Raw genomic sequence first — 23,993 nt, 5'->3', positions numbered from 1 at the left:
GTATTGGGAAGGATAAGGAGAAACTAGAACTCTCATAACCTGGTCGTGGGATTACAAATTTGTACATTGACTTTGGTAAGTGTTTGGCAGTTTGTTTAAAAGTCAAACATTTGTCTACCATGTGATGCAGTCATTCCACACCTCGGTATTTTCCCAGGGGAATTTAAAGTGGTTGTCAATACAAAGTCTTGTATACAAATCTTTATAGAATCTTTATTTATAATGGCCCCAAATTGGAAACATCTCAAATGTCTGTCAACAGGTGAATGGATAAACTATGGTATATCCATGCAATGAAATTCTACCAAGCTATAAAAGGGAACTAATTATTGATACATGCTATAGCATTGATCTATTTCAAAAAAATGTAGAGTGAATGAAAGAAGCCAGGCTTAAAAAAAAAGTACACACTGTGTGATTCCATTCATACAATATTCCTGGAAATACAAACTAATTGATTATGATAGACAATGTTTCAGTGGTTCTTTACATTTGAGTAGAGGGAGGAAGTTTTAAGAGGGAGAAATTACAAAGGAGCACATAACACTTTTGGGAGTGACAGTTATGTTCATTGTAATGATTGTGGGAATAGTTCCATGGGTATATAGACATGTCAAGACTTATAAAATTGTACACTTTTTTAAACCATGACAAAACTTTTATTTCTTATTTAAAACACCCATGTAACTAACTTTTAGGGCATGAGTTAATAAGATTAAGAATTCAAAGGTCAATGATCCTTACTAGAACATCTCTTAACCTAATATACCTCTGAAACACCAATTCAAATTAGAGGAAGTTGAATCCTAGACTAACAATTTGATCAAATGTCCATTGTTGATAAAGCAATATAAAGGAGAAATTCCACTGACAAATAAGATTTTTTAAGAGATAATAGTTCATAGGGTAAGTCTATTTTTAGTCTTTTGAGGAATCTCCATACTGTTTTCCATAATGGCCGAACCAAACTACATTCCCACCAGCAGTCCCTTTTCTCCAAATCTTCTCCAGCATTTCTCATTTGTGAGCTTTTGAATGGTGGCCATTCTGACTGGTGTGAGGTGACACTTCACTGTAGTTTTGATTTGCATTTCTGATAACTAACGATATTGAGCATTATTTCATGTGCCTATTAGCCATCTGTGTCTTCACTGGAGAAATGTTTGTACACTTTAAATACGTGATAAGATACCAGTCCCCACCTATTAGAACAGCTAAAATGTAAGCAACTGAACATACCAAGTGTTGGAGAGAACACAACTCTCATAGACTGCTGATAGGCATGTAAAATAATCCAACCATTTTGGAAAATCAATTGGAAGTTTCTTAAAAACTTAAAAACACAAGCTATCATATGATACAGCCATTCAACTTTTAGGGATTTTCTCAAGAGAAATGAAACATATGTCCGTATAATTACTTGCAGACAAGTATTCATAGCAAATGCCCAGCAGTAGGTGAAGGTATAAACACACTGTGGTATATTCATGCAAGGGAATATTACTCAGCAATAAAAAAGAATGAACTAAGACTAATCTGATAAGAGCTGGATAATCCTGTTATAGAGGCAACTTTTCAGACATCCAAGTAGACCAATGAGTAGAGATAACACATTCACAGACAGACAGACTCATGTGTCAAAAATACTACCTCTTTCCAAATTTATACTTAGTTCTTGAGAAACAGGATGAATTGACTCTAAGATGTAACAGATAGAACAAGAGGCCTAAAATATCTGAGATACTCTCAAAGAAGAATGAGCTAAGCAAATTTAGATGTATTAGCAAGACTTTTAGAGGCGTGATAGTAATTGAGACAGAATGAAACTGGCTCAGGGAGTGTCTGACAGAAACAGATCCACACATGCATGCAGACATGATATGACATAATTACCTTTCAGATGAAGAGGAAAGAATGGCTTATTCTACTGATGGTTATCTTGATGGAAAAATTTATGTAGGATTATTCAAATGATACTTATCCTAATTGCAAATTGGCTTAAATTTCAGTTGATTTAAAGATAAAGAACTCAATTAAAAAGCAAAACTTTAAAAACTGTACAAGAAAATCTGGAAAAAGTTGTCATGAATTTGAGGGAGGAAGGGTTTTCTGCATAAGACATTTAAAAACACAAACTGTCAAGAAAAAGACTGATACATTTAAACACATTAAAAGTGAGACAAATAAAAACACATCTCTCCACTAAAAAAGTGAAAAAAGCAAGCCACAAACTTAGGGAAAATATGTTAACATATAAAATAGATATGATCTAGACTATATTAATAACTAAATTTTTTTTAAAAAAATCCTAACAATTCAGTAGATACAATGGACAAAAAGGTATGATCAGGCATTCATGGGAAAAATATGAAAGGTTTGGACATATATAAGAATGTTCAACCTTATTAGTAATCAAGGAAATACAAATAAAAAATAAGGTAGTATTTGGCACCCATTAAATTGACAAATAAAAAATGGATAACACTAAGTTTTGGTGAAAATATGGAGCAAAAGGCACTCTTATCTACTGCTGGTGGAGGACGGAATGATGCCTTCAGAAAACAGCTGGCATTTTCTTGGAAAGTTGAAGACATGCAAATTTTATTATCAAGCAGTTCTGAGGAAAAAACTAAAAAAAAAATTCTTTCCTCCAGAAAATCTTGCACACTTGAACCAGGAAATGTGCATGAAAAGGCTTATAGCAGAAAGGTTTGTGATAGAAAAAAACCTGGAAATGATGTTAATGACACAAATGTCCATCCATAAGTGGAATGCTCAATCAGTGGAATACTACACAGCAGAGAAGATGAGGGAACTACAGTCATACACATCAGAATGAATGACTCTCAGACACTCATGGTTGGGTGAAAAAGGCAAGTTAGAGAGAAATAGACATATACAGTACCATTTATACCAAATTCTTAGGTGATAAATTTTTAACCATATTTATTTAGGGAACCATATATGTTGTTCAGCTTTAATGAAAATAAAGGGAAAGATAGACACAAAATTCAAGAAAGGGATAGGGATGTGGTTGGAAGTGGGCAACAAAGGAGTTGGAGGAGGAAATTAATAAAATAATTTTATATTTTATAACTTAAAGTTGTTATATTCTTTTATAGATAGTAAAGATTTTATAATGTTAATTATGATTATTACTATAAAAGCATCTAGCTCAAGCTACAAACTTCTGGCATTAGTCAGAAATAATACTAATGATTCTTTGAAAAATTGTTCCATTCCTGACATGGTATTAAACATATTTCAGGGTTGGGAGGTGACTCAAACTGGCTTTTTAATGACACTAGAGTCTTCTTTTGAAAGTAAAAGCTACTTATGTCAGCGCAGTGGACAGTCCCAAAGCTGAGGCCATTGTAGTGTCCCACCCTTCCTGAGGGCTCTTGGTCAGAGCTGTTTCACCAGAAATGCTGTTATGTGTTAACAGTCTTAAATGGTCCCTTAGAAAGGGTTGCTTTCCAGGGTTAGTGGTATCACTTGGTGGGGTCAGATAATTAGGAAGAAACATGAACCTGGAGGAACAAGCAGAGGATGGAGGTCTTTTCAAATCTCTGTACTTGCATGCATGTACCTGGGCCCCTGAGTGTGGCATGAGCTCTTCTATCTCTTTATTTGGTATTTAGTGACTCAATCTTACTGATGCACAATGGCAAAGAGGGAAAGCATTTGTAAAGCTGTACATTCGCAACCTCATTAAAAAACCTCATTAATTACTTTTCAACAACAGCTTGGAATGATTTACAATGGATGAGCTAGACCAGTGTTGCTCCTGCTTAAAGCTGCTCTGAGCACATGGAGACAGAAGCACTGCTACAAAACCCTTCCCCATGTTAAGAAAACGTGCACAGATGCAACTTTCTCCATTGGAGGTTATGTTTTCATAATATTTCTTAGTTTTGGCTTACCTGCCATCCTCTGGCTGGTCCATACAAGTACCTAGGGGAAGGTGATATCTGGTTAAGCCACAGTTAATATTTAGTTTCCAGTGGTTCCCAGATTGGCTGAAATGAAGAGGGTATAGACAGAAGGGCACAGCTGTGTCCAGAGCTCACAGTTAGAAGTGTGCCCACCCACAGGAAATGCATGGAGTAGGATGCCTTAGCACAGAGCTCAGCCTGTCCCCCTGGGCAAAGTCATGGACATTCTTTAATACAGAGCTTGCTTTTGAGGCAGGTCTTTATCCTCCCAACTTCTAGAGCAGGGCTTGTACTGAAGTAGTAACACTAAAGTTCATTATTACAATGGACGTCTGAATAGATGAAAAAGTGCGGCCAGTGTGGAGACCAGTGTGGACACCATGGTGCTGATGGCGAGTTCAGGATCCCAGTGTGGACACCATCACCCCAATGGCGAGTTCAGAACCCCAGTGTGGACGCAACCGTTCTGCTGGTGAGTTCAGAAGGGTCTAGAATTGGTTCTGTAGGCCAACCAGACTGTGAATATGCAAAGAGCAGGTGAAGGCTACTCTTTTAGAGATAATTTATTAAACACCATGTGGTAGTGACTATGCTATGTTCTTTGCATGTGTTTTTTCACGTAATCCTCTAGATTAAGTGTTCTGATATTCAGTTTATAATGTGAAGATTGAGGCTTAGGGAAATGAACATATTTTCCATAGGTCTCACAGCCAGTTTGTTGCGGACCGGGCTTTGGGCCAAGTTTCCCCAATGCTAAAGCCTGTGATTATTCTATTAAACCACATCACATCATCTAAAAAGTGGTGATGTGTCTGCTGAATTTGGCCAACAGAGAACATATGGACATTTCTGGCTTGAAGCATCTTGTCAGCAATAGCAGTTGGCTTACTTTTTTTCTACTGCAGATCAGGTGGATAATGACCTCACTTTTCCACTTTATTTCACTCTAAATGTTAAGTAATACTAGATGAAGTTTAGTGAGAGTCAGAGGAAAAGAAACCCCACAAAACCCCACAAAAAGCCACCCTGCCAAACTGGCTTTGATTCTGCATGTTATAAATGAGATGGCTTGGACCACCTCACTATGCTCCCATCAGAGGGGGACCCTGGCGGTCTGCGTTTCCTGCTCACAGCCCTCGCTGGCAGGCAGAGGCTGTACCGGCTGGGAAGAGGGGAGGGCACACAGAGCTCTCATCAGCTCCCCAGAAACCGTGCACACGTACTCGCCCTGCGTGCGTCTGCCCGATTCGGGGAGGGGCTCTGGGTGCCTGGGTGTCCCGTGATCAATCTCCCGCATGGTGCCTCCTTAGGAAACCCGTGGTCTCCACCTTGCGAAGAAATTAAGGGTGAATTAGAAAGCAAGTATCATGGGCACTGAGAATGGCTGAGAGATAGGGGAGGGGCTGTGATGGGGGAGAGGCTTGACCGGAAGCTTTGGTAAATGGCCAGGAGGATGCTGGGCTGATTGGGGGCCACCCGCGGACACAGGGGGCGTGGTCCTGAACCTGGGTGATAGGACTGAAAGGCACTGGGTTTCGTTTTGAGCATTGTATTTATATGCATATGATTCCGTTTCTCTTTATACCTTTATTTCCCAAAGTAAATCTGATGAATATTCATTAGTTTTATCCTAGGAAAGAAAAGAAGAACATCATTATTGAGTGGAGGACAAGGCAAAATCTAGCACACATATGATCTGTAACAAAACAACGTGAACTTACAAGCCCACTGTTGAGTGTGTGGGGTGAGAAATCCTGAAATGTGCTTAGCAGGCGAGGAAGGTACTGCCAGTGCACATCAGGGCTTCTTGTGAATGTGCAAATATAAGGAATGGAAGGTGCCCTTGATAGTCCATTACCTTAGGAAATTTTAGGAACCGGATCCAGCAGTGCAAACTCCTTAGGAGCCCCATGGGTAAGGGAGGTGACAGCCCGTGGGGCTGGTGGCCAATCTGGACAGACCAGTCTTCGGGGGAAGCTTTCATCCAGACGTCTGAACACTAAGCTGTAAGGAACCCACAATGTGATTTGAAGGAGAACAAGAGGCCGGGGAAAGCCTTCATCTGGATTCACTCTGTTTAGTGCTGCTGAACTGGATAGAATCTTTTTTTTCCTTTTATGTGTTTTAAGTTTCAGTGTTCCAAAGAATCCTGATTCACTTTGGTAGATGGGGGGAAAAGCCACCTGGCAGCGCTTAGCTGACACTGAATTCATTTTCTTTCCCTCTCTGTTGTTCACATCCATGATCAGAAATAGTTTTCTTAGATGTGTTAGCACGAACATTTCAAAGTCTGCATGGCCAGAGCACCCAGACGTCTATTCCGTATCATCGTGACGCCATCACTTCTGTCCTGGAGAATATTTCCAAACTCAGATTCCCCACAGCCTGAGCACTGGCTTTGCATGACGCCATTTTGGGACAGAGCAGGTGACGTCTCCCCACATGATGGGTCCTGCCCGCCTCGGGGTGAGGCAGCCATGCAGTTGGAGCATTGAGCCCTCGTCTGTCCTGTGTGTCCTCTCAGTATGGATGGCTTCCTCCAGCATCCCTCGTGAGTTCCTGAACACAAGCTGGGATTATACCTGCCTCCCGGGATCTGACCAGCTGCAAGGTCCCTCTGATTCAACCGGTCTGCAATATGGTCTGGGCATCTGGATTTGTACAGCCTCCCCCAGGTGATTCTAGTGGCAGCCAAGGCTGGGAAATGCTGCCTCCAGAGACATCAGTCCCCCAGGTGAGTGGTGGGAGGAGTTGGCCCCTCATCAGCCCTTGGTCTCAGCAGCTGTCTTCTCTTGGGAGCCAGGAGTCTAGGTCATTTCCTCCCATGCTGGGACAGAATGCCGGTAATTATTTCAGTATCCTTTCCCCTCCATCACTTGTAGTAAAATCTGACCCATCTTTTAAGACCCACTTTCTCCAAGAACCCTTCTATTGACTGCCCGGCCTGTTTGGCTGTTTTGCTGTTGATGTGGTTGGTGTTTTCTGTAAAGTAGCCCACTGTGTCTGGCATGGGCCTTCTGGTACTGGGAAGAGGACCAAACACGAATGCGTGACAATTAATGATTTGGCCAGAACATATGCTGAGCCTTAAGCTGGAATCTACTAAAACCTCACCAACATTCCTAGAATATTACTGAATCCTAGTGGTGTGCAGTTTTCTTTATAAACATTTATAGATACTTCCTCTGATTAAAGGGCATAATTTGAGAAAATGTCTGTCCTTCCTAATTAAAAGCCAGCAGATGTTTTATGACAATAACAAATATACATTTTTCTTCCAGTTTTATTGAGATATAATTGACATATAGCATTGTGTAAGTTTAAGGTGTGCAGTATAATGATTTTGATTACATACATCATGAAATATTTACCATAATAAATATCATCTCATATAAATATAAAATGAAAGAAAAACAAAAAATTTTTTCTTTTGATGAAACTCTTAAGATTTACTCTTAATAACATCCATATATAACATACAGTGTTAATTATATTTCTTTTGTTGTAAATTACAGCCATAGTACTTATTTATCTCATAACCAGAAGTTTGTACTTTTTGACCACCTTCATCCAGTTCCCCCTCCCTTCATCCCTGCCTCTGATAACCACAAATCTGATGTCTTTCTATGATTTTGTTTCCTTGTTTGTTTGTTTTTGAAGTGTAATTGACCTACAATTCTATGTTAGTTCTGGTGCACAACATAGTAATTCAATATTTCTACACATCGCAAACTGGTCACCACAATAAGTCTGTTTACCATCTGTTACCATATAAAGATATTACAATGTTATTGACTATATTCCTCAGATATTACAATGTTATTGACTATATTCGTCACTCTGTAATTCTTACCTGAGACTCATTCATTTTCTAACTGGAAATTTGTACCTATTCATCTCTCTCAGCTATATCTTTCTTCCTTCTGCCCCCTCCCCTCTGGCAACCACCTGTTTGTTCTCTGTACCAGTGAGTCTTTTTTCATCTTGTTATGTGTGTTCATTTGTTTTGTTTTCCATTTTGCACATATAAATGAAATCATGTGGTATTTGTCTTTCTCTTTCTGACTTATTTCATTTAGCATAGTATTTCCTAGGTCCATCCATGTTGTTGCAAATGACCAGATTTCAATCTTTTTTATGGTCGAGTAATAGTCCATTGCATATCACATCTTCCTTATCCATTCATCTACAGATGGGGACTTAGGTTGCTCCTATATCTTGCCTGTTGAGCATAATGCTGCAGTGAACTTAGGGGAGCATACATCTTTTTGAATTGGTGTTTTTGTTTTCTTTGGAAAAATACCCAGAAGTGAAATTGCTGGATCATAAGGTAGTTCTACTTAAACATTTTTGAGGACACTTCACACTGTTTCCCATAGTGGCTGCAACAATTTACATTCCAGCAAGAAGTGCATGAAGATTCCCTTTTCCCACATCTCACCAATACTTGTTATTTGCTGTCCTGATAATGGCCACTCAGACAGGTGTGATGTGATATCTCACTGTAGTTTTGATTTGCATTTCCCTGATGATAGCGATGTTGAGCATCTTTTCTTATGTCTGTCGGCCATCTGTTTTTGTTCTTGGGAAAAAATGTCTCTTTAGGTCTTCTGCCCATTTTTCAATCTTTTTTAAATTTTTTTTAATGTTGACCTGTACAAGTTCTTTGTACATTTTGGATATTAACCCTTTATTACATATACTGCTTGCAAATATCTTGTCCCATCCAGTAGGTGAATTTCTTGTTTTCCTTCACTGTGCAAGAAGTTTTTTTCATCTGATGTTGTCCCATTTGTTTATTTTTGCTTTTGTTTCTTTTGCTTGAGGAGACAAAGTCAAAAAAGTACTGCCAAGACCCATGTGAAAGAGCAAACTATCTATTTTATTCTGGCAGCTTTAAGGTTTCAGTTCTTACATTTAAGATGTGAATCCATTTTGAGTTAATTTTTGCATGTGATGTGAGCGAGTAGTCCAGTTGGATTCTTTTGCACGTAGCTGTCCAGCTTTCCCAACACCATTTATGGAAGAGGCTGTCTTTTCCTCCTTGGTGTGTTTTTACCTCCTTTGTCATAGACTAATTGACCCTATAAGGGTGGGTTTACTTCTGGGATTTCTGTTTAGTTCCATTGATCTAAGTGTCTGTTTTTGTACTACCATCATCTTGTTTTGATTATTCTAGCCTTGTAGTGTTGTTTGAAATCAGGAAGTGTGATATGTCCAGCTGTGTCCTTTTTTCTCAAGATTGTTTTGGCTATTTGGGATCTTTTGTGTTTCCACACAAATTTTAGTATTACTTGTTCTAGTTCTGAGAAAAACTGCCCTTGGTATTTTGACAGGGATTGAATAGTTATTAGATCTATAGGTTGCCTTGAGGAGTATGGTCATTTTAACGATATTAATTCTTTCGATTCATGAACATGGTGTGTCTTTCCATCTGTTTGTTTTGTCTTCAGTTTTTTTCTTCAGTGTCTTATAGTTTTCTGACTGTACGTTTTTCATCTCCTTGGCTATGTTCATTCTTAGGTATTTTATTCTTTTTGATGCAATGTAAATGGAATTATTTTCTTAAGTTCTCTTTCTGATTGGTCACTGTTAGTGTATAGAAACACAACATATTTCTGTATATTAATTTTGTATCCTGCAATGTTACTAAATTCATGTATTAGTTTGAATAGTTTTTTGATGGTGTTTTTAGGATTTTTTTTATATGTAGCATCATGCCATCTACAAAAAGTGACAGTTTCATTTCTTCCTTTCCAGTTTGGATTCCTTTTATTTTTGTTTTTCTTGTCTGATTGCTGTGGTCAGGACTTCCAATACTATGTTGAATAAAAGGGATAAGAGTGGGCTTTCTTGTCTTTTCCTTATCTTAGAGGGACAGTTTTCAGATTTTCACCATTGAGTATGATGTTAGCTATAGGCTTGTCATATGTGGCTTTTACTATGTTGAAATATATTCCTTCCACATCCACTTTGTGGAGAGTTTTAATTACAAATGAATGTTGAATATTGCCGAAAGCTTTTTCTGCATCTATTGAGATAATCAAGGTGCCAACCCCTTCAGTTCCCCAGAGAGAGCTCTTCTGGATTTGTAGCCCCCTTTGTGCTGTGTTCTTACATGGCAGAGAGAGAGAGAGAGAGAAAGAATGAACTCTGATCTCTCTTCCTCTTCTTATAAGAACACTGTTTCCACCATGGGAGCTCCCAACTCATGATCTCATTTAAACCTAATTACTGAATTACCTCCCAAATACTATCACATTGGGTGTTAGGGTTCCAACATATAAATTCTGGGGAGGACACAGTTCAGTCCAGAGCACATGGCTTTAAATATATTAACATTGTTGTACAATCAGAACCACAATTCATCTTCACAATGTTCTCATCTTCCCAAACTGAAGTCTGCACTTATTAAATGCTAACTTCTCATTTGAACCCCTCTCCAGCCCCTGGCAACCACCATTCCGCTTTCTATTTCTAAGAATTAGACAATTCTGGATACCTCATGTAATTGGAATCATATTGTACATGTGCTGTCTTTTAGTGACTGACATATTTCAATTGGCATAATGTCTTCAAGGTTTATCCATGTTGTAGCATATGTCAGAATGTCCTTCCTTTTTAACGTTTGAATAATAGTCCATTATATGCATACATTACATTTGGTGTAAACATTCATCTGTCTATGGACACGTAGGCTGTTTATACCTGTGGCTATTGGGAATAATGCTGCTATGAACATTGGTGTATAAATACCTGTTTAAACCCTTGCTTTCCATTCTTTAAGGTATATACTTAAAAGTAGAATGGCTGGATCATATGGTAATTCTAATTTTATTTTTTAAAGAACTGATAAACTGTTTTCCACAGTGGATGCACCATGTTAACATTTTCACCAGCAATGTACCAAAGTTCCCATTTGTCCCATTATCACCAATAATTATTTTCTGTGTGTCTGTGTGTATATGTGTCTAATAATAGACATCCTAATGGGTGTGAAATAGTATCTCATTGTGGTTTTGATTTGCATTTCCCTAATGACTAGTGAGGTGGAACATCTTTTCACATGCTTTTTAGTCATTTGTGTATCATATTTGAAGAAATTTCTGTTCAAGTTTTGCCCATTTTGAATAGTTATGTTTGTTTTGTTGTTAAGTTTTTGGAGTTCTTTTTATAGCCTTTTTAGTCATCCTGTGTCAGATGTATGATTTGAAAATATTTCCTTCCATTCTGTGGGTTGCTTTTTCAGCTTGTTGTTGGTGTCTTTTGATGCACAGAAGTTATTAAGTTTGATGAAATCCAGTTTATCTGCCCTTTACTTTCTGTTTCCTATGCTTTTGGTGTCATATCCAAGAAATCATTGCCAAATCCAGTGTCATATAGCTTTTCTACTGTTTTCTTTTAAGAGCTTTATAGTTTTTAGCACTTATTACATTGAGGTTTTTGATCCTTTTTGAGTTAGTTTTTTATAATGGTGCAAGGTAAGAATCTGCCTTTATTCTTTTCACGTGGCTATCCAATTTTCTTAGCACCTTTTGTTGAAAGACTTTCCTTTTCTCGCTGAATGGTCTTGGACCCTTGGCACCCGTGGTCAAAGATCAGTTGACTGTATATGCAACTACATATTTATTAATAAAAATAATATTCCCTTATTTTCCTTTTAGTATCTGTAGAATCTGTACTGTGGAGATCTCTCTCATTCCTGATACTAGCAATTTGTGTCTTTTCTCCTTTTTTCTAGATTATCTGCGATATAGGTTGCTCAATTTTGATGCTCTTCTCAGTGAACTAGCTTTTGATTTCATTGATTTTCTCTATTATTTTTCTGTTAATTTCACTATTTTCTGCTAGTATTTAACATTTTTTTACTTCTGCTTACTTTGTGTGTCATTTTCTCTTCTTTTCCCAGTTTTAAAGTGAACACTGAATTTATGGATTTGAGACTTTTTTCTAATTATAGACATTTAACACTATAAATTTCCCACTAAGTAATACTTGAGTGACATCCTGTGACTTTGATATGATGTATTTTTATTGATATTTAGCTCAAAATACATAATTTTTTAAAATCATTTCTTGTTTGTCCCATAGGTTATTGAGAAATTGGCTGTTAAGTTTGTGAATATTTGGAGATTTGCCAGGTATCTTGCTGTTCTTGATGTCAAATTTAATTCTATAATTCATTATGGTCATTTTATAGGCCCTGAATTCTTTTAAATTTATTGAGAGTTATTTATGACCCAGAATATTGTGTCTTAGTAGTTTTATCCATGCAAATTTATAAAAATGTGTATTCTGCTCTGGTTGAGTTGCATGACTTTTAAATGTCAATCAGGTCAAACTGTTTGTGAATGTCCTACTATTCTATATGTTGCTCTTTATCTATTTGTTCTATTAATCATGGAACAAGGCATTGAAATATTCACCTATAAAGTGAGTGTTTTTTTCTTTTTGCATTTCTATCAGTATTTTCTTTATACATTTTGAAACTGTATTTTTAAGTGCCTAGTTGTTTAAGAACATTATATACCCTAATTAATTGACTCTTTTATCACCAATAAATTACCTTATTTTTCTCCGGTAGTTTACTTTGCCATGGAATCTGCTTTATATGGTATTAAAATGGTTACTACAGGTTCTTCCCTTGTATGAACATGGTATATCCTTTCCTATACTTTGACTTCTCCTATTGTTATCTTTGTATTTAAAGTGAACATCTTGTAGTCAGCATATAGGTGGCGCCTACTTCATGCAAATGTCAGCCTGACAGTTTCCTTTTTTGGGGGAGTTATCTGAACAATTAACATTCAATGTAATTGGTGATAAGTTTAGGTTAATGTCTATCATTTTGTTGTTTGGTTTTATTTGTCCCATTTTTTCCCCACTTTTTCTTTTTCTACCTCCTTTTTTGTTAATTGAATATTATTATTCTGTTTTATTTCCTTTGTTCCTTTATTAACTATAATTCTGTTTTGTTATTGAAGTGGTTGCTTTGTGTGATTTTAAATACATTTTAACTCAACATAATCTACCTTCATATGCAATAGTATGATAGAGTAAAATAGTAGTACAATATAGTGACAGTATATAGTATGTGATATCCTGTAATAGTGGCATAATAGTTTTATAAAATATACTATAATAGTAAATCTAATAGATACAGAGTAAGATACACCTTCCACGTATAGCAGTCTGCTTTCAATATTATACTCTTCATGTAAATAGAAGCAAGTACTGCAGTCTGTTTTCATTTCACTTATCTCAGCTTTTATGCTATTCATTCATATACTTTCCTTATACATATGTTATAAGCCCCAATTTATTTTTACTTATATAGTCAATTAACTTTAAAGAGATTTAAATAAAGAGAAAACATTTTCTATTTACCCATGTCGTTATTTCCCCGGCATGCCTTTCCTTACTTTAGGTCCGTATCTCCATCTGGTGTCATTTTCCTTCTGTCTGAAGGATTTTCTTCAATATTCTTATCATGTGAGTTGGTTGGCTTGTGATGAATTCTTTGAATTAGTCTTAATTTTCTCTTTATTTTAAAATAATTTTTGCTAGGTATAGAATCAAAGGTTGCTAGGATCTTCCTTCCTCCCTCCCTCCCTTCTTTCTTCCTTTGTTTCTTTCTTTCTTCCTTTCTTCCTTTCTTTTACTGTAAAAACATTCCAATGTCTTTTTCTTACATTTTGTCCTCATGAGAAATCAGCTGTTACTCTTTGCTTGTTTTTCTATTCATAACATATATGTTTCCACCTGCTTGGGCTGCTTTAAGTCTTTCTTTTACTAATGGCGTTGAATGATGTGATTATGATGATCCTTGATGTAGGATTTCTTTTCATGTTTCTTGTTCTTGAGGTTCATTGAGTTTCTTGGACCTGTCTATCTATGTATGTAAGTAAATTTGGAAAATTTTCAGCCATTGTTGTTTTAAACATTTTTTCTGCCTTCCCCTTCAGGGGCTCTAATTAAATAAATAGGGTAGGTTGTTTAAAATTGTTTCATATCTCACTAATGCTCTTTTCAGTGTTGGTTCTCTCTGTGTTTCTATTTGGATAGTTTCCATTGCTATGTCTTCAAGTTCAGCAATTTTTTCCCTATATATCTAATCATACTTTAATCCTATCCAGTGTATTTTTTACCTCAGACACTGTTGTCATCATAGAAGTTTTGTGCCTTTTCTATATCTTCCATATCACTATGTACCATTTAAAATATATTTTTAGAGTAGAGTAATAATAACTATTTAGAGATCTTGTTTATTCATTTTAATATTTGTGTCAGTTCTGGCTTGGCTTTCTGGATCAATTACTCTCTTCATTATAGATCACGTTTCCCTGCTTCTTTGTGTGTCTGGTAATCTTTTTTGGATGACTGATGTTGTGCACCTATTTGGGTGCCAGATAGTGTCTGTATTCCCATACACATTCTTGGCCACTACGAGGGGATGCAGTTAAGCACTTGGAACACTATTCACTTCAAGTGTTAATTCCATCACTTGTTAGATGCATCAGGAACAGGGCTCTATCTATGGCTTATTAATCCTCACTAATAAGGCAGAACGTTCCTGAGTAGTCTACCCAATGGCCCATGAATTCTAAGTGTCTCCACCTCAGCTGTTGAGAATAAGCACCACTGCCAGCCCTGTGGGAGCACTGGGACTCTTCTGTCACTCTTTCAGACATTTTGCCCCCTATCCTGAGGTAGTTTCTTTACATGCAAGCGTTGATTGGTATTCTTATGAATACTTGAAGGGCACACTGTGTTTCTCTGAGCGTCTCTGTATGAACACTCTGCTCTTTCATCCACTGTCATGCAAACTCCAGCTGCCTTGATCTCTTTGGTCTCATGGCTCTGCCTTGTCAACTTAGGGATCCAGCAGCAAGATCTGCCTGGCTTCCCCCTCTCTGTGCCCCAGCCTGGAAAGACTCAAACAGTAGTTGGCGAATTCATAAAGCTTAGCTTTGTTGTTGTTGTTCTCATCTCTCAGGGATTGTCATCCTTCATTGTCTGATATCCAGAGTTATAAAAACATTTAATTCATTTTATCTGTTGGTTGTTGTCATTGTTTCAGTGGAAAGGTAAGTCATATCCCTTTTACTACATCTTGGGAAGAAACAGAAGTCATGCTTGACCTCTGGTAATATTCTTAGTTAACAAGAAGGGTGTTATAATTATGTGTTTTCTGTGTCCCAAGATGTGAGCTTACAAATTCACATTAGAAAGTCATTTGATCCCCAAAATAGCTCTGTAAGGTGGGCATTAGTCCAGCTCTAACACATGTTAACTGTATGATGCTGGGAAAATTATTTCACCTTTGTGAGATGTTTTTTAATCTACAAAGTGGTGATAATAATAATGGTTATTATTGTTATTTCCAAAAAAATTGCTGAGGGAACTAAGCGTAATAATAAAAGTTGAGTACCTAGCTTTTCATTTGATGTATAGAAAGCATTTGGTCTGGGGAAGCCAAGGCTCAGGAGCTTGCCCAAGTTCACACAGTTGTTTAATGTCAGAGATTGGGTAGCTGGCTTGCAAATATTTTCTCCCATTCCATAGGCTGTTGTTTTGTTGATTGTTTCCTTTGCCATGCAGAAGCTTTTTGGTTTGATGTAACAATACTTGTCTAATTTTGCTTTTGTTGCCTGTGCTTTTTGTGTCATATCTAAAAAAACTATTTCCAAGGCCAATTCAAAGGAGTTTTTTATGTAGTCTTCTAGGTGCTTTACTGTTCCACATCTCACATTTCGGTCTTTATCCCATTTTGAGTTGATTTTTGTATAAGGCATGATATAAGGGTCCAATTTTATTATTTTGCACGTGGATATCCATTTTTTCCCCAGAACCATGTGTTGAAGATGCTATTCTTTCTCTATTGTCTATTCTTGGCACTCTTATAAAATATCAGTTGATTGGACATGCATGAACTCATTTCTGGGGTTTTTATTTTGTTCCATTAGTCTACGTGTCTGTTTTTATTACTGTGGCTTTGTGATATATTTTGAAATCAGAAAGTGTGATGCCTCTAGCATTGTTCTACTTGCTCAAAATTACTTTGGCTATTTGAGGTCTTTTGTGGTTCCATATAACTTTTATTTCTATTTCTATAGAAAAAAATGCCATTAGAATTTTGATATGGATTACATTGAATCTATAAATCAACTTGGATAGTGTGGACATTTTAACAAAACGAATTCTTCCAACCCATGAATATGAGATGTCCCTCCATTTATTTGTGTCTGAAATTTTAATTTCATTAGAGCACAAAATTTTCATTTCCTTGGTTAATTCTATTCCTAAGCATTTTGGTCCTGCTGTAAATGGTATTAATTTCTTAATTTCTTTTTTGGCTAATTTGTTGATAGTGTATAGAAATGCAAATGAGTTTTGTATGTTGATTTTGTGTCCTGCAACTTTGTTGTATTCATTTACTCTAACAGGTTTGTGTGTGTGTGTGTGTGTGTGTGTGTGGAGTTCAACTTTGTTTAATCTTAACATTTTACAGAATTGCCATTCTTAGAGCATTCCCTGGACTTAAAATAAAATATATTTTGAAGCTAAAATTTGCATGATTTAATGATGATTTGGTATGATGTGATGAGGTAGAGTGAGAAATCTAGTGTATTTCTTACATTACTTGTTGGATGGCTAAGGATATGGTAGGACCTCAACAGCAAGAAAGATGTTACTGCTATAGAACAATTCTCACACTTACCGCACTGCTCCATCCTTTCACAGTAACAGTACCTTGTTGAGGTCAGTAGGGATGGTGATGAAATATGAAAGGACAATCAGCTTGATTCCTAGCTGTTAATGGTAGAAAAAAAGTGAGGAGTGCAAAGAGACATGGAAGAAATAGTTACAGAGATAGGAGGAGAAACAAGAGGGGTCACACAAACCAATAGAAAAGATAGTTTCAAGGAAAGGAGAATCATCAGTTGTGGCAGGCAGAAAAAATGGCCCTTCAAAGATGTCCACATTCTAATCTCCAGAACCTGTGAATGTGTCATGTCACATGACAAAAGGGACTTTGTAGCCATGATTAAATTAAGGGCTTTGACATGGGAAGATGGCCCTGAATTGTTCAGGTGAGTCCAATGTAATCACAATGGTCCTTGAAAGTGAAGAGGGGGACATAAGAGGGGACCACAGTGATGCAGTGTGAAGGGAACTTGCACACCCCACTTCTCTGTTGCTGGATTTGAAGATGAAGGGTGGAGTCATGTGCCAATGCAGGCAGCCTCTGGAAGCTAGAAAAAACAAGGAAATAGGTGTTTCTGTAGGACTTCCAGAAGGAAAGCAGCTCTGGTGACAGCTTGATTTTATCCTAGTGACACCCATGGTAGACTTCTGACCTCCCGAACTGTGAGATAGTGCATTGGTGGTGTTTCAAGCCACTAAAACTGTGCTAATTTGGTCAGCAGCAATAGGGAACCAATTCGCTGGTGGTCTCCCATAAGGAAAAGAGTGAAAAAATACTTTTTGTTTTTTAACATTAAGAATTAACTGGTGACCTTAATTAAAGGAGTGCCATTAAACTGTTGGGCAAAGGAATCAGATCTGGGGAACTGTAATATGACCAGGAAATAGAGAACTACATTTGGGCAATCTTTGGATTAGAAAAGGTGGAAAGAGATTGAAGACTGGGCACTGAGTTAGAGGGAAACTCCAGGTCAAGGGTGGAGACTTTGTAGAATTGGAGAGATTTTAACAAACTAAAAAATGAAAAATAACAAAAGATAGTCTTACTTTTGTATGCTTTATGAATTTACTATTGAAACCTGGAGTAAGGGAAACCTGCAATATAGTATCAGATGTTGGGGACTGAAATATCGCCATGAAAATGGAGCAGAGAGTATGGGAGAAGTGGAGTAACTAAAATCATGCCCCTAGAACAGCCGCCAGGCAAGAATTCCTCTCGGACACCTGTCCTGACTGCATCCTAGCTGAGAACTTCCGACATGTTCTGGACTCACTCTTATCACTGCATCTGCCTCATAACTGTAGAATGAATGACCTGCTCATGTTTCTCCTTCTACTGGCCTGTGCATTCTGGAGGTTGCATTCTTCTTCTGCCTGGCATAATCCCTGGCAGACATTATGACACAAGCTTCCTGCATGTTTGTTACATCAGTGACCAAACAGACAGGTGCCCATCATTCTGCCTCTTGCAGCATCCCTTTCTGCTGTTCTCTGTTAGCCCTGGCGTTGTCTGTCTTCCCAACCAAGCTTATGTCCCTCTTGCCCAGAATCCTTTTGGGTTGAGCCCATGTGATGATGTCAGGTAGGCAGGGACCAGGGTGCTGATGGTCAGATTTCCACATGGGTCTGTCTAAGTGCCTGCACATCCTCACAGCCAGCACCGGCAAGTGCAAAGACCCTGTGCCCTGGGTGGTGAAAGGAGTGCAGGCTCTGAGGACAGCTGGACCCTCTCGAAAGCCCAGCTCTGCCTTTGATCACCTGCGTGGCCCAAACAGATTATGTACTCGCAGGAGGCTCCTTTCCCTCAGCAGACCATACGCTTCAATCCAGGTCTGAGAACCAAGGCAATGAGGAGAAATAATTTTTGTGAAGATCCCAGGATGGTACCTGGCACACAGTAGGTGCTCAATAAATTAAAGATTTCTCTTCTGCGCAGATGGAACGTCCACTAGCTTAAGACCTTAGAGGTCACATAGAATGGAATTCAAATCCTGCCACTTATGGCCTGTGTGACCTTAGTGTTCCATTTAATTACACTGTGCCTCAGTTCCCTCAGAAGAAAAGCAAGTATAATAAAATCTCCCTCATGGAGTATGTAATTTGTGAATTGACTATGCAATTCTGGAGTCAAAAAAAGCTCTGTAACATCATGTTTGGCAGAGAACCTGGCTCCTGATCATTCCTTTCCCCTCTCCCTTCCCGGGCTCTGGGGCAGGTGCTTCGCCTTTTAGAAGGTCATCATCAACACAGCAGGTGTGCACTTGGACATCCTCGGTGCGAGCTGATGCAAATGCCTGGTCCACCCAGGATGTGCGCAACCATGGCCCAGGTGGCTCAGATGTATTTGGGGTCCTACTGCTTTTAGCAAGTTAATGGTTCATTAAGAGGAAGGGACATTCAGAGAGCCGCCCGACATCCTGATAAAATACCAAATGACTTTCAGTGTTTGATTTATGGGCAGAGCTGCTTGCTGGCTCCTGTCAGAATGGGCTGGAATGATAAACACACACTTCCTTCTGGGCCTTGATGAATGACAAGGAAAGCTTGTCTCATGGAGGCAGTGAAGCCATCCCGTGGGAAAAGGACTGTCACCGAGGGCATTAGGAGAGCCCCACCAGCCTCCTTGCGGGAGGACAATTAACAGAATTAAAAGTCAGAATTTTAATTATCATACAAATTAGCAGGAGATTAACCAGCTCATATTTTACAACGTGTCTTGGTGTGGCGTGCTGCCGGTTACGTTTAATGGCAAATCTTTGATTAATTGAGACACAATACGAAGGTATAAAATCCAGGCTCCAGCTGAATATTAATAGCTCCCGTCCTCCCCGGGCTGCTCCAAGGTTAGAAACTGGGGGAAAGAAAGATGAGTGATGGCCGAGGACACACACCCACACGTGCAAGCAGAACTCTCCGTTGACTTTATGTGAGATGTCGGTTTGCCTCTTCACTCGCTCAGTGTGGACACGGATCTTCTGTCCCCATCTCCTTTTTCTTCATCGGACCCCCCCTTGACTGCTTTCTGCCAACTGTCCTCTGGGTTTGACCCTCCTGGATACATCACCTGACTCTAGGCAGACATCGCAGGACCAAGGGTCACTGCAGAGGCATCAGTCAGAACTCCTATGTCTACATGTCCATCCTCCCATCCATTCCCAGGGCCCGGGACCAGATGAAAAATTGGCAACTGAAAGATGGTTTTCACGGGGTCAGCCCACTGAGTCTACAGTTCCCTGCCTGTCGGGGCTGGGTCACTCAAGGCAGAGTGAAGGGCTTCAGAGACAGAATCGGACAGCTGACCAGAGCTGCCTGGTCAAAATAACAAAATGAGACATGGCACTTTGCTGTCCCAAATACACAGAGGAGTTTCGAGTTGGCAGGCAACTATTCCAGACAGGGAGCTTATGGAGAAGTTGGAAGGGAAGGCAATCGGTATGAGGCCAAGAATAAGTTTTAGAGGGAAGACATCCACTATCTGGGCATCTAATAAACATTTCGCGTGTAACATGTCTGACCCTGAGCAACTGATCTACCCCAGACCCCTCATTTCACCCCCACATCTGTTCCTCCCACCCTCTTCTCTGTTATGGTAAATAGCACCTTCCAGATGCTCAAGAAAATTTGGAGTCAGGTCTGTCTGTCAGCAAATTTTTTAGGTTCCACTATAAAAACACATGCAAGATCCAACCACTTCTCACTGCTCCAGTTTAACACACAGCTCCACCTGTTACCGAGTCCAAACTCGTTCTACTTGCCGCATGACAGGCCGATAAATTGGGAGACAAGGCATTGGGGCAAGGAATAGTGACTTTATTTGGAAAGCCAGCAGACCGAGAGGATGGCAGACTAATGTCTTGGAGAACCATCCTGCTCCAGTCAGAATACAGGCTCCTTTTATACAACAAAACAAAACAAGACAAAACAAAACAAAACAAACAAACAAACAAACGGACAAACAAAACCCACAGGGCAGGGGATGTGGTTGGTTGTTGCAGACTTCTTGGTGCAGGAATTCTTTGCTCTTGCAGCTGTCCACGTGAGTCAGGTCATGGTGCTCCTGCAAAACCTCCAACAAGACAAATGTTATTTATTCTCTATTCTGCAACTTGTTATCTTTACGTGAGTGCAGAGCCAGCAAGACTAAGCCTAGAAAACAGGGCACAGTGGCCAAAGCCAAAGGAACTGATCTAATATAGAGTCAGACCTGCTCTTTTCTATTACACACCCACTGCTCCCTGTCAGCTGGGTTATCTGGGTCGCTGCAGTAACTTCTATTCTAGGTGATGTTGGTTGATTACCAACAAATCTGCCAGGATGAACCTGTAAAAATGTAATTTGAATCATGTTACCACACTGCTCAGAATCTGACACCTGAGTCTCAGCGTCAAAGTCGGAGTCCGCATGGTGGCCTGCAGGGCAAGATGAGCGGGCTCCCTTGACTCCTCTGGCCTCTTAAGAACCCACTGCTCTCCCCTTGTCACTCCACAGGTTTTGTGCCTTTTGTGCTCGCTCTGCTGTCTGCCAGGAGTGCTCCTCCCCTTGGCAACCACGTGGTCCAGCTCCCTCACTTCCTGGCAGCCTTTGCTCAGATGCGCTCTTATGGCTGGAGCCTCCGTTAGCCACCCTCCCTAACAGGGGATGCTCTCCTCCTCCAGCTCACTGTAGCGTGGGGTCCTCGCCCGTGGTCCAGGCGTTTCTGATAAATGTGCAACAGCTGACTCACAGCTGGGGCAATGAGGTGGGGTCACCAAGTTGTACTGCTTGCTGATTTCTGCGAGGTAAACACTTGCACCAAGGCTAATTTTAAGCAACCAAAGCAATGACAACTGCCTTCCAAAATTCCTGAAGATACATTTGGCTTTCCCAAGACAGTATTTTTGGCTACAGTGTACTCGGCTTATAGTTCTTCCCTGTTTTTTTTCTTTAGCACCCATTCTTGATATACTATGTATTTTATTCACATATCTTGTATATTAGCTATCTCTGCCACTAGAATATACTTTTCATGTGGGCAGTAATTTTTTGACTGTTTAGTTGACTGCTCTGTTACCCAGCTTCTAATACAGTGCCTATTGCATCACAGGTGCTCAATAAAATTTTGCTGAATGACAATATTAATGAAAGAATGAGTACCCACTGCTCATCAGATGCTGTAAGTTTGGGGATACACAGATAAATAACATAGGATCCTTGGCTTGTGTCTAGTGGTGAAGACAAGCCTTTGTAATACAGGGTCTAGAATAAAGGTCATTCCTGGCAGAGATAAGAACATGGGAGGATCATAAAAATCAGATTTAATGATCACCAAAATCAGACTCAAATATGAGAGATGCTTGATTCTGCTGTAAATGTGGGTATGATTCTCTGACTAGTCATTGTATTTGACCAAGGGTGCCTGGAATATTAACTTCTAATACTCTTTCTCTTCCTCCAATTGTAGATGTATGCTCAGGACATGATGGTGCTTTAGTAACTTGATGAGTGCCTCTAAGTCTTCATAATGGATGCTGGCTGGACTGAAACACATAACTTAGGGCAAAGCCTGTTGTGTCCAAATGTACCAACCAACCAACCAACCAACCAATCAACTAACCCTGGAGCCAGAAATAATTTCTAAAAAGCCTTAATGTTCCAGAACAAAGTAAAGTGAGGGCATATTACTTATGCCTGCCTGGGGGCACCTCCTGGCCCCCACTCTGTGTGGTGTTTGTGGGTGGTAGAGACCTTCAAGAAGGTCACACCCACTTGTGTGCCTTTTAAAACACGGTGGTCCTATTTATTAGCAAATGTTGTCCCAGAGGAACATGACTCCATGAGGTCAGTGTCTCCTTCATTTTGAAGAAGAGTGAGGAGGGAATGAGGAGAAGAGTGATGCCTTTTCTTCCCCTTTGTGGATTTTTAGTGACTTAATGTGCAGTTTGTCCCAGGGATGGATGTGTTTTAGATTATGGCAGGGTGAAGGAAATGAATGTTTATTGGCCATGCTAAGTTTCTTTGTTCAACACTGCACACATAGAAAGACCAAGGGTTTTGTTGACAGAATTCCATAACCTGGGTGGTAATTTGAAACAGAACATAGCAATTCCTAGGGCAGAAGTTTCTCGGTGTTTATCCAGCATCCTATGTGGACTGAGTGACCTCTGTGTGTCCCTTCACATGCACTCTTCACTGTTTCCCACCGTGCTCGGTGCCCTCGGAAGCTGACCTAAACGGACTGAATCTGCAGGCTCCCCATTGTCCGGCTTCTGGTTTGGTTGGGCCCATGAGAAGCCCCAGGAGGAGATCAGAGGGAGGAAGGAGAGGGAGTCAGGCTGTCTGCTCTGCTGGCCTCCTCTTGCCAAGAAACCGACGCAGCTGTCCACCCTGGGTCAGAACTGCTTCAATTCTGCTCCATGCATGAGTGTGGAAGGTACCGCTGTGTGCCTGCTGGTCGCTTGTCTTGAAAAGCTTGGTAGGAGTTACCCGGAGACAAAAGTGGGTGCTCCTTCAGATGAGTATTGAGTCTCCTGTTTCCAATCAGTGGGCATCACAGGAGGGGACCACCTCAGACCAGATGTGCAGCCCGAGGTCCCGCAGAGGCTCAGGCACACTTTCCCAGAGTCCTCGGGGGCTTGCCCCCAACACACATTTTCTTTTACTTTTCCTGCTCACTCCTCTCAAGACAGTTTTCTCTACACTTCCCTGAGGTTCAAGAGACTGGGACATGGGAAAGACTTGTTTTACATTGACCATAAAGGCAGTAGGCTTAAAGTGTCACCTATGAGATTTTCCAGCTTGAGTGGGTCCTGCGCCTTAAGGTCTGTCAACCAAAGCCACTGAATCCAAGCCCAAGCATTTGGCATTGGCGAATTCCCATGGAACTCTGAAACCCTACTTTTTGGCTTACTTTCTTGGTTAAAGGCTTTAATTTTTAAAATTATCCGGGAATTTCTCTTATCTTCAATGTTTTCCATGCAATTAAAAACCATTATCCAGCATTTTAAATTATTTTTTAGGAAGGCTGGTTCAAGTACTGGAAACTGGAAGCACAAGTAATGATTCTGACATTATCTAGTTGAAAAAACACCACTCGATTTATTTCAGAAGAGAATTGACAACACCTTTATGGATGAGGGAACACAGCTAAGAAGTCAGTGGAACCTAAGGGTGTTTATGGCAAAGGGATATTTGTGATTCAGTTCTCACCTTTAAAAACACTCCTCTTCTCCTTTCTCCAGCGAGAGGGTCTGCAGACAAGCCCCCTTTGGGGGGCATTTCAAAGGCAGGGGACACAGCGCTCAGGCAGAATGGTCCTGTCCTGGTAATGATTTTTCAAGATCAGGAATGCTTGGGTGAAAAGTATTCAGTGCA

The sequence above is a fragment of the Vicugna pacos genome, chromosome 5 (assembly GCF_048564905.1).
Source record: "Vicugna pacos chromosome 5, VicPac4, whole genome shotgun sequence".
Lineage (NCBI taxonomy): Eukaryota > Metazoa > Chordata > Mammalia > Artiodactyla > Camelidae > Vicugna > Vicugna pacos.
Note: the sequence above shows the minus strand (reverse complement) of the source record.